The sequence below is a fragment of the Ovis canadensis genome, chromosome 5 (genome assembly GCF_042477335.2).
Source record: "Ovis canadensis isolate MfBH-ARS-UI-01 breed Bighorn chromosome 5, ARS-UI_OviCan_v2, whole genome shotgun sequence".
NCBI lineage: Eukaryota > Metazoa > Chordata > Mammalia > Artiodactyla > Bovidae > Ovis > Ovis canadensis.
This window is the reverse complement of record NC_091249.1, coordinates 37610471-37623848: the sequence shown is the minus strand read 5'-3', so window position 1 is coordinate 37623848 and position 13378 is coordinate 37610471.

The window sequence follows — 13378 nt, the reverse complement described above, 5'->3', positions numbered from 1 at the left end:
AAGCTTATAATTTTTGTTGTACTGCGAAGGGAGTCCCTACCCCACTACCTTCTCTAGCTAAGTGCTTTTCTAATAAAGAAAAGGTATTGATTTTTGTTGTAGTTGAGCACATAGTTTGTCTCTGACAATCTTTTGGAGCTCAAATAATTTCCCAGTTGCATCCTTCAGATATTCAAGCTAATCAAATGATCTGCAGATAATTATAAGTGTGTTTCGTTTCTTCTAATGGCTGTTGTTGCCTTTGCTTTCTTCAGTGTAGTGATTAGAACTTTAAATAACCTTTAATGATGGTGATGAATTTTGGATATTCCTATCATTTGTTGAATCCTTTGAAGACAAGACCTCAAGATACTCTTTAACTCAGGCAAATCCCTTTTATTTCTTTGAGTAAAATTTCTCCTCTAGTCTTTCCTTTCTCTCTTTCTGGAACTCTTATTCATATACTACATAACCTAGCTTTCCATCTTCCATCTCTATTTCCTTTATATTTCTTTACTTTCCTCTCATATTTTAGATTTGATTCCCTGGAAGTAGAGTTGGAGACAGGGACTCTTGTCCAGGCACTTACTGAGGGAATGTTCTCAAGGGGAATGTGTAAGAGTGAACAAAGCTGAATCAGACAGGGGAAGAAGCTGGATAAAATGGGGATCAACTGCAGTCTGGCTTTGGCCTAAGACCATGAGGAGCTCTGATGTATGAATGCTACCACAGAGTTACCCTCTGAAAAACAAGCCTGGCTTACATACCTCCTTATCAGGAAGTCCCTCCCTTGGAGCCGTGCCTGAGGCTGAGGTTGTGACCTCTCAACTCACAGGGGAAGAATGTAGCTGTGAACTCTTAGCAGCCAATACTTAATAGCAGCTGGAGAATAGGTACATCAGCCTAACACATTCACATGAGTCAGAAAAATCATCTACTAAACAGTCTACATTTACACATAATATACACTTATAAAATATAGTTATTCTATACTAAGAAATCCTCAACAAAAAAATAAAGATAAAAACAGCAACCACACAGCAAAATTTTCAGCTTCTCAGTAGTGTTACAAACAAGTGGTATTTGAAAAAAGTTTCTTTATTTTTTTGAAAAGCACAAGCATTCCAGCTCTTCTTTTCTGTATAGAATTTTCTGTGGTTTCTTCTAGTGTGTAAAGAATACTGTAAGAGTCCTTTAGAAAGAGATTCACTTTTTCATATTTATGATCTCTAATTGTGCTCCACTTTTATCAAAGGACTATTTTTCTATTCTTAAAATTTTTTCTTAATAAATGTGCTGCAGTTCTAAACCACAAAAATAGGAGCTTTATTTTGTCATCCTGAGCATCAGTTTAATGTTTCACTCATAGTGGAAACCTGCTAATCTTAAAATAGTCTAACTAGATTTCCTTATTTCCTCTGAGCAACGTCCACAAGGCTAGTTATTTTTAATCACAGAATTAGTACGGACCAAATTTCTTGATGGGGTCCATTTAGTCTTCTTTTACTGGGTGGTGCTAGTGGTAAAGAACCTGCCTGCCAGTGCAGGAGACTCAAGAGACTAGGGTTCTATCCCTGGGTTGGTAAGATCCCCTGGAGAAGGAAATGGCAACCCGCTCTAGTATTCTTTTCTGAGAAATCCCATGGAGAGAGGAGCCTAGTGAGCTACAATATTAGAGGAACAGTTTTAGAACTCCCCTGTGCCTATTATAAAAGTATCACTTATAAAACTACTGCTCAATGAAGCTTCTTTGCTGATAATAAAAATATGAAATAAGGTAAAAAGAATGAAAATGTATCCTCAGTATGAACATACACGTATACATGTGAAATATAATGTTTTGCTGGCAATGGCACCCCACTCTAGTACTCTTGCCTGGAAAATCCCATGGACGGAGGAGCCTGGTGGGCTGCAGTCCATGGGGTCGCTAAGAGTTGGACACGACTGAGCGAATTCACTTTCACTTTTCACTTTCATGCATTGGAGAAGGAAATGACAACCTACTCCAGTGTTCTTGCCTGGAGAATCCCAGGGATGGTGGAGCCTGGTGGGCTGCCATCTATGGGGTTGCACAGAGTCAGACATGACTGAAGTGACTTAGCAGCAGCAGCAGCAACAAGGATGGTAAAATCAGCTAAATAATAAAGTGTTATTTTATCCAAATATTCAGCATTCAGTTAGATCTTCCATCTCTCACTATTGACTGCGGTTGAGCAGTAAACTTCCAAAAAGAGAAAGGGTCTCATCTTTTCAGTGTTCAAGGAGAAGGAGACATTTTAGTACTTTGTGTAGAAGACAATGAGATGAGTTTCAAAGCTTTCTTCTCCTTAATAGGTGGATGTATTGTTTAGTGGAGTGGTTAAAATAAATCAATACTTTTAGATTACAAAATACCACTGGAATTAGGTAAATATCTTCCTGTATCATATTTCTTTGGGGTAAAGATACATTTCAATGATCTGTAGATAATTGCTGAGATCTTCAGATAACATTTGACTAGGTCATTTGCCTTATGTGAGAATAACATATTTTGTGGAATGTTAAGCATGTAATAGTCAAGGCTATGGTTTTTCCAGTAGTCATATGTGGATGCGAGAGTTGGACTGTGAAGAAAGCTGAGCACCGAAGAACTGATGCTTTTGAACTTTGGTGTTGGAGAAGACTCTTGAGAGTCCCTCGGACTGCAAGGAGATCCAACCAGTCCATTCTGAAGGAGATCAGCCCTGGGATTTCTTTGGAAGGAATGATGCTAAAGCTGAAACTCCAGTACTTTGGCTACCTCATGTGAAGAGTTGACTCATTGGAAAAGACTCTGGGAGGGATTGCGCACAGGAGGAGAAGGGGACGACAGAGAATGAGATGGCTGGATGGCATCACCGACTCGATGGACATGAGTTTGAGTAAACTCTGGGAGTTGGTGATGGACAGGGAGGCCTGGCGTACTGCGATTCATGGGGTCACAGAGTCGGACACGACTGAGCAACTGAACTGAAGCATGTGTTATTGAATATGATATATGAATATATATATATAATTATGGGAATAATATACATAAATGTGAATTTAAGAATTATATGACCTTTAACAGTGAAGTTTTGAAATTTAAAAGCCCTATAGAAGGCAATGGCAACCCACTCCAGTACTCTTGCCTGGAAAATCCCATGGATGGAGGAGCCTGGTAGGCTGCAGTCCATGGGGGCGCTAGGAGTCAGACATGACTGAGTGACTTCACTTTCAATTTTCACTTTCCACTTTCATGCATCGGAGAAGGAAATGGCAACCCACTCCACTGTTCTTGCCTGGAAAATCCTAGGGATGGGGGAGGCTGGTAGGCTGCCGTCTCTGGGGTCACACAGAGTCGGACACGACTGAAGTGATTTAGTAGTAGTAGTAGTATAGATAAAATAAGTGAACTCAACTTTAAATGCAAGGACACTGGAAATCTGAATTAGCCACAAAGCTTATTTTTCATACTGTGGTAACTCTATTCTAATCTTAGATATGTGAAGAGAAGAAAGGAAAATAGTTAATCACAACTGACAGATTTATAGGTCCCACAATATTGATTTATTAAGATTTAATAAGAGCAATATTTGTTCCCTATTGTTGCTGTAAAACACTACCACATAATTTGTTACTTAAATAATATAGGTTTATTATCTTAAACTTTTTTAGATCAGGAGTCTCATGGGGCTAAAATCAGACCATAAGCATAACTGTATTCCTTTTGGAGGCTCTAGGAAAGCATCCAGTTTCTTGTCTTTTCCAGTTTCTAGAGGTACCTACATTCTTTGGTTTATGGTCTCTTCCTCCTCTTCAAAGTCAGCAGTATTACATTTCTCTAACCCTAATTCCATCTTCATCTCTTTCTCTCAGACCTTAGCCAAGAAAGGGTCTCAGGTGTTAAGAACTCATGTAATTAACTTGAGCCCACATAGATAATTCACAATAGTGTCCCAATCTCAAATTCCCTGATTTAATCACATATGTAAAATCCTTTTTGCCATGTAAAGTAACATGTTCACAGATTCAAAGAATTAGCATGAAGACATCCTAGATGGGGAATGCACTGTTCTGCCTACTACATAGCAGATCATTTCTAAGTGGAGAAAAAAAAGATTGAGCCTTTACCACAAAAGTGTCTATTGCTCCTAATATAATCAACCTTCATATCATGTTTCTAATAATCACATCACTGTGGTGTCTCACTTAAAGTTCATAATCAGCTGAAACTGTAAGACAGTTTTCTATCATCGATTAAGGCTAACTCCCGAGTAGACAATATTTATTGCAATAAGTTTTTTGAAAGAAACTCTGTTGTTCAATCAATGGAATGAAAATGAAAGTTATGATTGATTATTCACTGTAGCTGACATTCAATGAGGCTTCAAAGTTAGTTAAAATCAAAAAAAGAATAGCTTCTCAGTCTTGAAATAAATACTTACCTTTGGTTCTTAGAAATGAATTTTAGTGGAACACAATTTACTTTTATGTAAGAACGTTTGCCAGGCTCTTAACAAGCCAAGGCATTCTCATGGCTTACAATAAAGGTAAATAAAATCATGTTGCTTTCACTGTTTACCAAATCCAGCTGGTTTGCAAATCAATCTATTTTTTTCAGCTCTTTGATTTCCTCATTTGCACCTCCAACTTCTGAATTTTCTTTAAAGTCCGGAGCAATCAGCTCTTCCAGACTTTGAGCCATGCTTTGTTGTCAGGCTGATGTTGTGAAGACCAGAAGCTAATCACTCCCACAGCACCACAAGTCTTTTGCTGGGCTTGCCTCCAGGCAGAAGGAAGAGGCTGTAGGTCAAAGACCTAGGCAAGCCAACTGCCGTTCTTCGAGGCAGGGTTCGTTCGATTTAAAGGCGATGACAACCAGCTCTGTTAATGTAAACTGTGAAATTTAGCCTTCACTGACCTTTTTAAGTTTAATGAAAAACAGTCCAGAATGGAAAATAGGACTAGACATTAATATGACAACTGTATGAGTAAAACCTGCAGTTAACAATTGAAGACATGAAAACTGACTCATTCTATGATATCTTTAGGCAACTTATATCACAAGTAAACCACAAGAGACAAGAAAATACACAAGAAACGTGTGATGTCAGTTATGGATTGTAGTCCAGTAGAGAAAAGAAGGATAAATCTGCTGAAAATCTTCACTCTTGTTCAAAGATTTCTGTGTATTATTATTATTATTTTAGCTGCAATATTTCTTGCGTACAGCCAGATTGGGCTGAGTGAAAACCACAAAACAGATAACCCAAATTCCTTCTAGGCATTTAAATTTCTTCTGTCCAGACTATTTTTTTAAATAAATTCTCCATCCCCATATAGACAGGGCTATAATCACAGTTTTCCCTCTTGTAAGTTGACCAATAGTCCCAATTTGAAACTGGACTTTCAGTTTTACAACTGAGACTGTCCTAATAGATTCCCAAGATGCAGAACTTTTCATGCTAAAACCAGGAAATTACTGAGCCAACTGGTTGGTACAAGTTGTTTACCCTACCAAGTCTTTTGCCTTGGATCACACTTTAGGACTCATGTTGAAGCTTTGGGGAAGAATTGCCTTTGCTTACTTTAGGGGTCAGTGTCCCGCCACCTTACTACAAGGGTCAACGTCCTGCTACTTGGGAAAGACCATGTCTGCAGAATGAGACAATACTGTGAAAAGCTCTACTGGGATGGCAGATTCAAGGGGGAATTTGAATTTAATGGTTGCATCCCTAAATTCTGGATATATTCCCTGGATTTTCAGTTTCTCTTAGCCAGTAAATTCCATTTATTTTTCCTTCACTGAAATGGTTTAATTGCACCATTCTAGGTCATGTCCATTTTACATTTTCTCACATAGTGCCAAATTACATTTCAAAGAGGCTAGGTTAAATATTTTTATATCAGGTAATGAGTGTTTTAAGCAATATTTGATGTTTTCAGGCTTTAGCTTTTGCCAGTGGTGTTAATGGTAATTGATTGTTGATATAGTTTAAATTTCCTTGAATAATGGTCATGTTAAACATTATTTTTAATTGCTTATTTTTCCTTCAGAAAGTGTGAATGAAGACTAGTGTTCCAAATCCTTTGACCATTTTGATATTGGTTGTTTACCTTTTCCTAATTGATTAGTTGGATTTGATTTTTTATGTAATTCTAGATTGTTACCTATCTTTTAACACTGATTATAATATCTTTAAATATATATAAGTATTGTATATTGGTATAGTGAAATTTACTGACCTCTTTTTATAGCTTTGTTTTATGTATGTTATTTGATAAATCTTACCATAACCCTAGTCAGAGATATTATGAATAGTTTTTTTCTAAAATTTGTGTTGTTTTTCCTATGCAGGTCTTAATTACATCTGAATTTTATTTGTGATCTAGACACCTACATTTATTCCTATGGAAAGTCAGCATCATCTATTCCATCACCAATTGGTATAAAATAATATATTTTAAACTAAATATAGGGTGTATCCTTGGGTCTATTTTTGAGGCCTTTAGTCTGTTCCACAGGAAGAAGTTTTAAGTTCACTGTATAAAATCTTTTTTATATTTTTGTCGGAACTGCCACTGCTTTGTGGATTTATTTAGGGAAAATTGACACCTTTAGGTTAGTGCTTCTGGTCTTCTTTTCTGTTGTTAGTATAGTTTTACAACTTTTGCCATTAAGACCTTTTCTAACTTTTGTGATTTCTGAGTGAGTCCCCAAATTTCCTAACACTAACTGAAGTGTTAGGAAATTTTATTATTTCTATTATCTTTTTTTAGAAAGAAAATTAGAAAAAAAATTTCTATTTTCTTATTTCTGGTAGATTGGAAGAATATTTCTTTATGTATTAGTTTTAGATCCTATTTCTAGCTTGACTGACTCTATTTGTTGTCTTTATTTTTTTAACGTAGCCTATTTACATTTGTGATCATATCATTTTTAAGTAAAGTCAGTGACCTTTATTTCAGGTGTGTGTATGTGTATACATACATACCATTTTATTTTATTGGCAGAGATCAGTGAAATAGTTTTGAATATCAGTGATTATAGTGAGTATTCTAACTTTGTTCTATTCAATATTTTGTTTGATGTTAATGAAGGTTTTTGATCCATGAACGTGAAATCTATCTCTGTTTGTTTAGAACTTTTATTTCTTCCTAAAGTGTTTCATAGTTTTCAGTGTAAAAGTCTTACTCTTCTTTTGTTAAATTTATTAAATATTTTTCAATGCTAATGTGATTGGCGTGCATCCCTAGTCAAATTTCTTGCGCTTAATCCATAAATAATATGAATTCACATCCCATTTTCTGCTTCCCTGGTGGCTCAGATGGTAATGAATCTGCCTGCAGTGAGGGACCTGGACTCGATCCCTGGATCAGGAAGATCCCCTGGAGAAGGGCATTGGCAACCCACTCCAGTATTCTTGCCTTGAGAATTCCATGGAGAGAGAAACCTGGGATCCTAGAGAGTTAGACAAAATTGAGTAACATTTTCACTTTTACATTTCCCCATCCCTACATACTGCATAAGAAATTCACAAGTAACATAAATCAAACATGTGTCATTCTGATGGCAGCAAGAGGAAAGGACTCTAGATTTTAGTCTCTTACCTTTTCGTATTTAGTTTTCCTTTCTGGATTCTCTTCTTAACTGGCCTGCTCAAATTTTGGTGGTTTTCAAAGTTGTCTCCTTGATCCTATTCCAATCCAGATCTGTTTGCATTCTCTGGGTAATTGGCCCAGTGCCTGGGACTTCTCTTACAACAGGGAACCCCAAATGTAACTCTGCCTCTGAATGCTTTCATAATCTTGACCCATATTCTCCATCTCCTATTAGAAATTTTCATTTCAACATACATCTGACCTCTCAACCACAACACATTCAAAGCTGAACTCATTATCATCTACTCAAAAAGATTGCTTAATTGTCTTGGTTAATACTGTTACACACTTCACAGGTTGCTTCTTCATGGGCTAGCCTTCAGTTCAGTTCAGTTCATTTCAGTCGCTCAGTCACGTCCAACTCTTTGCGATCCCATGGATTGCAGCATGCCAGGCTTCTCTGTCCATCACCAACTCCCAGAATTTACTCAAACTCACGTCCATTGAGTAGGTGATGCCATCCAACCATCTCATCCTCTGTCATCCCTTTCTCCTCCCATTTTCAATCTTTCCCAGCATCAGGATCTTTTCAAATGAGTCAGGTCTTTGCAGCAGGTGGCCAAAGTATTGGAGTTTCAGCTTTAGCATCCGTTCTTCCAAAGAATACCCAGGACTCATCTCCTTTAGAATGGACTGGTTAGATCTCCTTGCAGTCCAGGGGACTGTCAAGAGTCTATTCCAACACCACCGTTCAAAAGCATCAGTTCTTCAGTGCTCAGCTTTCTTTATACTCTAATTCTCACATGCATGCATGACTACTGGAAAAACCATAGCTTTGACTAGACAAACCTTTGTTAGCAAAGTAATGTCTCTGCTCTTTAATATGCTGTCTAGGTTGGTCATACTTTCTCTTCCAAGGAGCAAGTGTCTTTTAATTTCATGGCTGCAGTCACAATCTGCACTGATTTTGGAGCACCTCAAAATAAAGTCTGTCACTGTTTCCACTCTTTCCCCATCTATTTGCCATGAAGTCATGGTACCAGATGCCATAATCTTAATTTCCTAAATGCTGAGTTTTAAGAGAACTTTTTCACTCTCTTCTTTCACTTTCATCAAGAGGCTCTTTAGTTCTTCTTCACTTTCTGCCATAGTGTGGTGTCATCTGCATATCTGAGGTTATTGACATTTCTCCCTGCAATCTTGATTCTAGCTTGTGTTTTATCCAGTCCAGCGTTTCTCATGATGTACTCTGCATGTAAGTTAAATAAACAAGGTGACAATGTACAGCCTTGACGTGCTCCTTTCCCTGTTTAGAACCAGTCTGTTGTTGCATTTTCATTTCTAACTATTGCTTTAGTCATCAGCAAAAATCCCATTTGCAGAAATTTAAACTCTCATCTTCATGATTCAGGAGAATTAAATAAAGAACGAGAAAAGGAATGAAGAAAGATTAAAAGTCAAGGTCTTTTTATTGAGGAGTTTCAGAATATAGTTATTTTGGGATCCATGCCCACAAATGACAATAGGATTCTGGTACCTAAATATCAGGGTCTTCCTGGGTGGCTCAGTGGCAAAGAACTAGCCCTGCCAATGCAGGGTTCAATCCCTGGGTTGGGAAGATCCCCTAGAGAAGGAAATGGCAACCCACTCCAGTATCCTTGCCTGGAAAGTCCCATGGACAGAAGAGGCTGGCAGGCTACAGTCCATGGAGTCACAAAGAGTTGGACAGGACTTAGTGACTGAGCATGCACGGACCCAAAGAGCAAAAAAGCATCAGCCATCTTTTTTTCCATAACCTCTTCAGACTGTTTCCTACTCCTGGAAAATATCTTGGCTGTAGGGTTAACTAGTACTATGCAACCCCAGGTTGTGATCAGGGCTTAGACATTTTAAAAGTGCTCTCCCACCAAGTTCTTGTATTACACATGAATTGTCTTCTCATTTATTGCTTCCCTTAAAGTATTTTATTATTCTTTGTAAATAAGTCAGTTTTTATCTCTTATTAACTAATTTCCTCCTAAGACCCAGTTAGTGAAGTCAACTATTATCAATTGCTATGTTTTCTTTAGACAGGAAATTTTAAATTAGAACATAGTCCAGTCTGGGTCATGTTGATCATGGAAATATTAATGTTTATTCATCTATATTTGGAGACAAATATTTCTGTTATATAAGCTTTAAATATTACTGTGGTCCTTGCTTTCATGTTCTGATGAAGGAAAAAATTAAAATTCCTAACTCTCCTCCTCTTCTGTTTGATTTTAATCCCAGACAGAGATAATCGCCAAAAGAACTTTAAAACATGTTTTCTAGATTAACCTTTTTTCCTTAAAGTAGAATCTTTGTTGTCACTCTCAGCTTCTCTTTCTCCTTCCTCTCTATACCTGATTTATTTTAAAACATGTTGATTCAACAGCAAAAAGACGCTTGCATCCGGTTGATACGATACTTGGCGTATTAGGTCTTTCAGAAAATCCATCTTCTAGATCTTCTCCCTATGTCCTGTATTGGTGCCTCCTGTTACCCAAACAGGACGTTCTCATTCACTACTGATTGATATATACTGGTTACTTGTCCTGAAAAGCCAACTTCACAATCTCTACTTTACTTTCAAAAGTAAAGGACTGAACTTAAATGGGGCAGGTAAAGAGGAAAAAACATATTATTGGTTACCGTATGATGATTTTTCACTGTAATTTCCCAAAAGGCAGGAATCGTGTCTGTAACATCTTTGATATATTTTTATTTTTTTTCATCTTTCATATATAAAAGAGTAAGATGAGGAAAGGAGTCCCTGGGATTTGCAAAGTGTCAAGGAAAAAGCAGAAAGGAAGGACCTTACAAAAGTGATTCCATAAAGTTGTGTGTGTACTTCTGAGTTACAGCTGTATGAGTCTGACCTAACCAGCATACTGAAGGCTTTGAGAATTGAACTACTTGAATAGATCACTGTGCATGTCCTGGAAGGGCCACTGTGTGGCACACACACAGGACAGATCTGAGTAGCACCAAAAAGGCTTTGACAGTCCAAGAGGACAAACAGGAAATTATAGTCTGAACCTGACCAGGCCAACTGCCTATTATAATAACAGCAAAAACAGCAAATGAACATTCTTCACAAAACTTAAATTAGACCAATAGTCTCAGTAATTTTCAGAATGCCCAGTATACAATCAATATTACTAAACCTATGAAGGGCCAGAAAAATAGCAACTGTTCACAAGGGAAAAGAAAATCAACAGACTCCAAATCAAAGATACCATAGATGTTGAAATTGTCATATAAAGACTTTAAAACAACTATTTTACCTGAGCTGTATGAAATATGGGTCACCATTCTAGAAATGAAGTATTGAAAGTCTCAGCAGAGAAACAGAAGCTATAATAAAAGACCAAATGGAAATTTCATTATTGAAAAATATGATACCTAAAATAAAACATTCATTGGATGAGCTCAGTGGCAGAACGGAGATGACAGAAGAGTCAGTAAAGGTGAACATAAGTCCGTAGGAATAACATACACCTGTTACATCTCCACAAATTTTAAAACCAAAAAAAAAAAGAATACAGGGCACATTTTTCTAAAAACAGCAATGCAAACTAAGAAATTTATATTGCTTTACAACTAAATATTCATCTGTTTTCTTTTTTTTCTGCTGTGTTTCCTCCTTTCCTATCTCCCTATTTAAGTGTTTTGTCAGTTTTCCTGCTCATTGCATAAGGGATGGATCTGGGTCAAGCAGAAATTTTAGCTTTAATGGTGAAGAATTTAAGCTTTGAAATGAGATTGATAAAATGTCTTGGACCGAATCAGGGGTTAGTGGAGGTCATCTCAAACCAGAGAGAAATTCTCTAGGATTGAGAGAAGGAGAGCCATGAAAAGAGGCTTAGGACAGATGGTGGTGCAGGCTTCCTAGCATGCCCTGAGCCAGGCAGCAGCACCCCAGGGAGGAAATGCCTGGGGAGTGCATCTAGGTATATGAGGTCATGGATGGTTTTGAAACAAAAGATTCCTATGTTTTAAGCAGGGCAGTTTTTGAACTGTGAGTTCTGAATTGCTGTGTTTATGGGAGGCAAACCTTGTTTGGCCAAATGAATCAATGAATCAATGATATGGACTGTTTTCCCAAACTTTGGCATTGTGAGAGTCCCTGGAACCTTTCACATTCTCAAGGAGACTAGAGAGAAACAAAAAGACTGACAGGAGATTTCTTAGCAACCAAGCAGGATAGGGATTGAAATTAAAAACTGAGTCAAGGAAAAGCAAAATTATAGTTTTGACACTCCTGAATTTGTGAACTGAAATTTACATCTATTATGAAATTTTTCAAAACACAAGAGTATTAACATTTCAGAATAAATAAGGACTTTTAAAAAATACAGATCTTAAATTAATGAAGCCATTCTAAGAGAAACATCAAATCCAGAAATGCAACAATAAAAAGATTGGTATTTTTAAGATTTAAAATATTTAAATTTCTACACGGTAAGTAATGTCATATAAAGGATAACTTTTTAAATATATGGGGCTTCCCTGGTGGCTCAGTGGTAAGGAATCTGCCTGCCAAGGCAGGAGATGCAGGTTCAATCCCTGGGTCTGGCAGGCTATGGTCCATGCGGTCACAAAGAACTGAACATGACTTAGAAACTAAACAAAAATAATTTTAAATGTATACAGTGCTTTTACAAAGCATTCAGAGAAGACCATTAGGCAGTAGAGAGATGAGCTAAGGTATAAAGCAGTCACTTGCAACAAAAGAAATTCAAATTTTAAGAATTTATAAACATATTTTATATTGGTAAAATTATTAAAATAGAAATTAAAACATTGAGAAATTATTTTTTCTTTTGTTCAAGTAATATCGATGATAGCAATATAGTAAGTTGTTGTTGTTTAGCTGCTGAGTCATGTCCAACTCTTTGCGACCCCATGGACTGTAGCCCACCAGACACCTCTGTCCATAGGATTTCCTAGGCAAGAATATTGGAGTGGGTTGCCATTTCCCTCTCCATGGGATCTTCCCAACCCAGGGATCAAAGCCACATCTCTTTCATCTCCTGCATTGCCGGCGATTCTTTTCCACTGAGCCACCAGGGAGTAGGAGTAGTAGTAATAAAAATATATAACAATAGTAAATGCTTACTGAGCATTCGCTATGTGCCAGACCCTAAATTCTTAACATGAATTGATTCCACACACCCTAAGGGGCAATTAATTGTTATTGCCCTCTAGAGTTTAACCTTCATGGACATAGGTATACTTGTCTGTTTTGTTCACTGTTGAATCCTCAGTACTTAGAACAATACCTAGCTCACAATATGTCCCCTATGAATGTTTATTCATTAAATAAACCTTTGTTTTACAAAAGAGGTTAACTGAGGCACAGAGAAGTTTTCACCCAAAAATACATAGCTGATGAGTAGCTGAATTCATTTTGCTCCCAAGCAATCAGTCACCAGATTTTGTACTCTAAATAACTATACAAAACTATAATGCAGCATCCAGAAGATATGAGTGGAAAGACGTTATCAAAACTTTTCTGACTTCTTTGCAGAGCAATATATACCTAAATGAAAAATATACCTTTTAACTCAACAATTCTACTGCAGATATACTCGCTCATGTGTACAAAGATATGCTTCAAACTCTGTTTAGTGATGCCAAAAGACTTTAAAGAACCTAAGTGTTTGTCAATGGCATTGGACAAATTAAGATACCACTCTGCTATGCAGCAGTTAAAAATAATGTCATTTTCCACGTGCTGATTTGGCAAGATCATTAAGGGGAAAATGCAAGG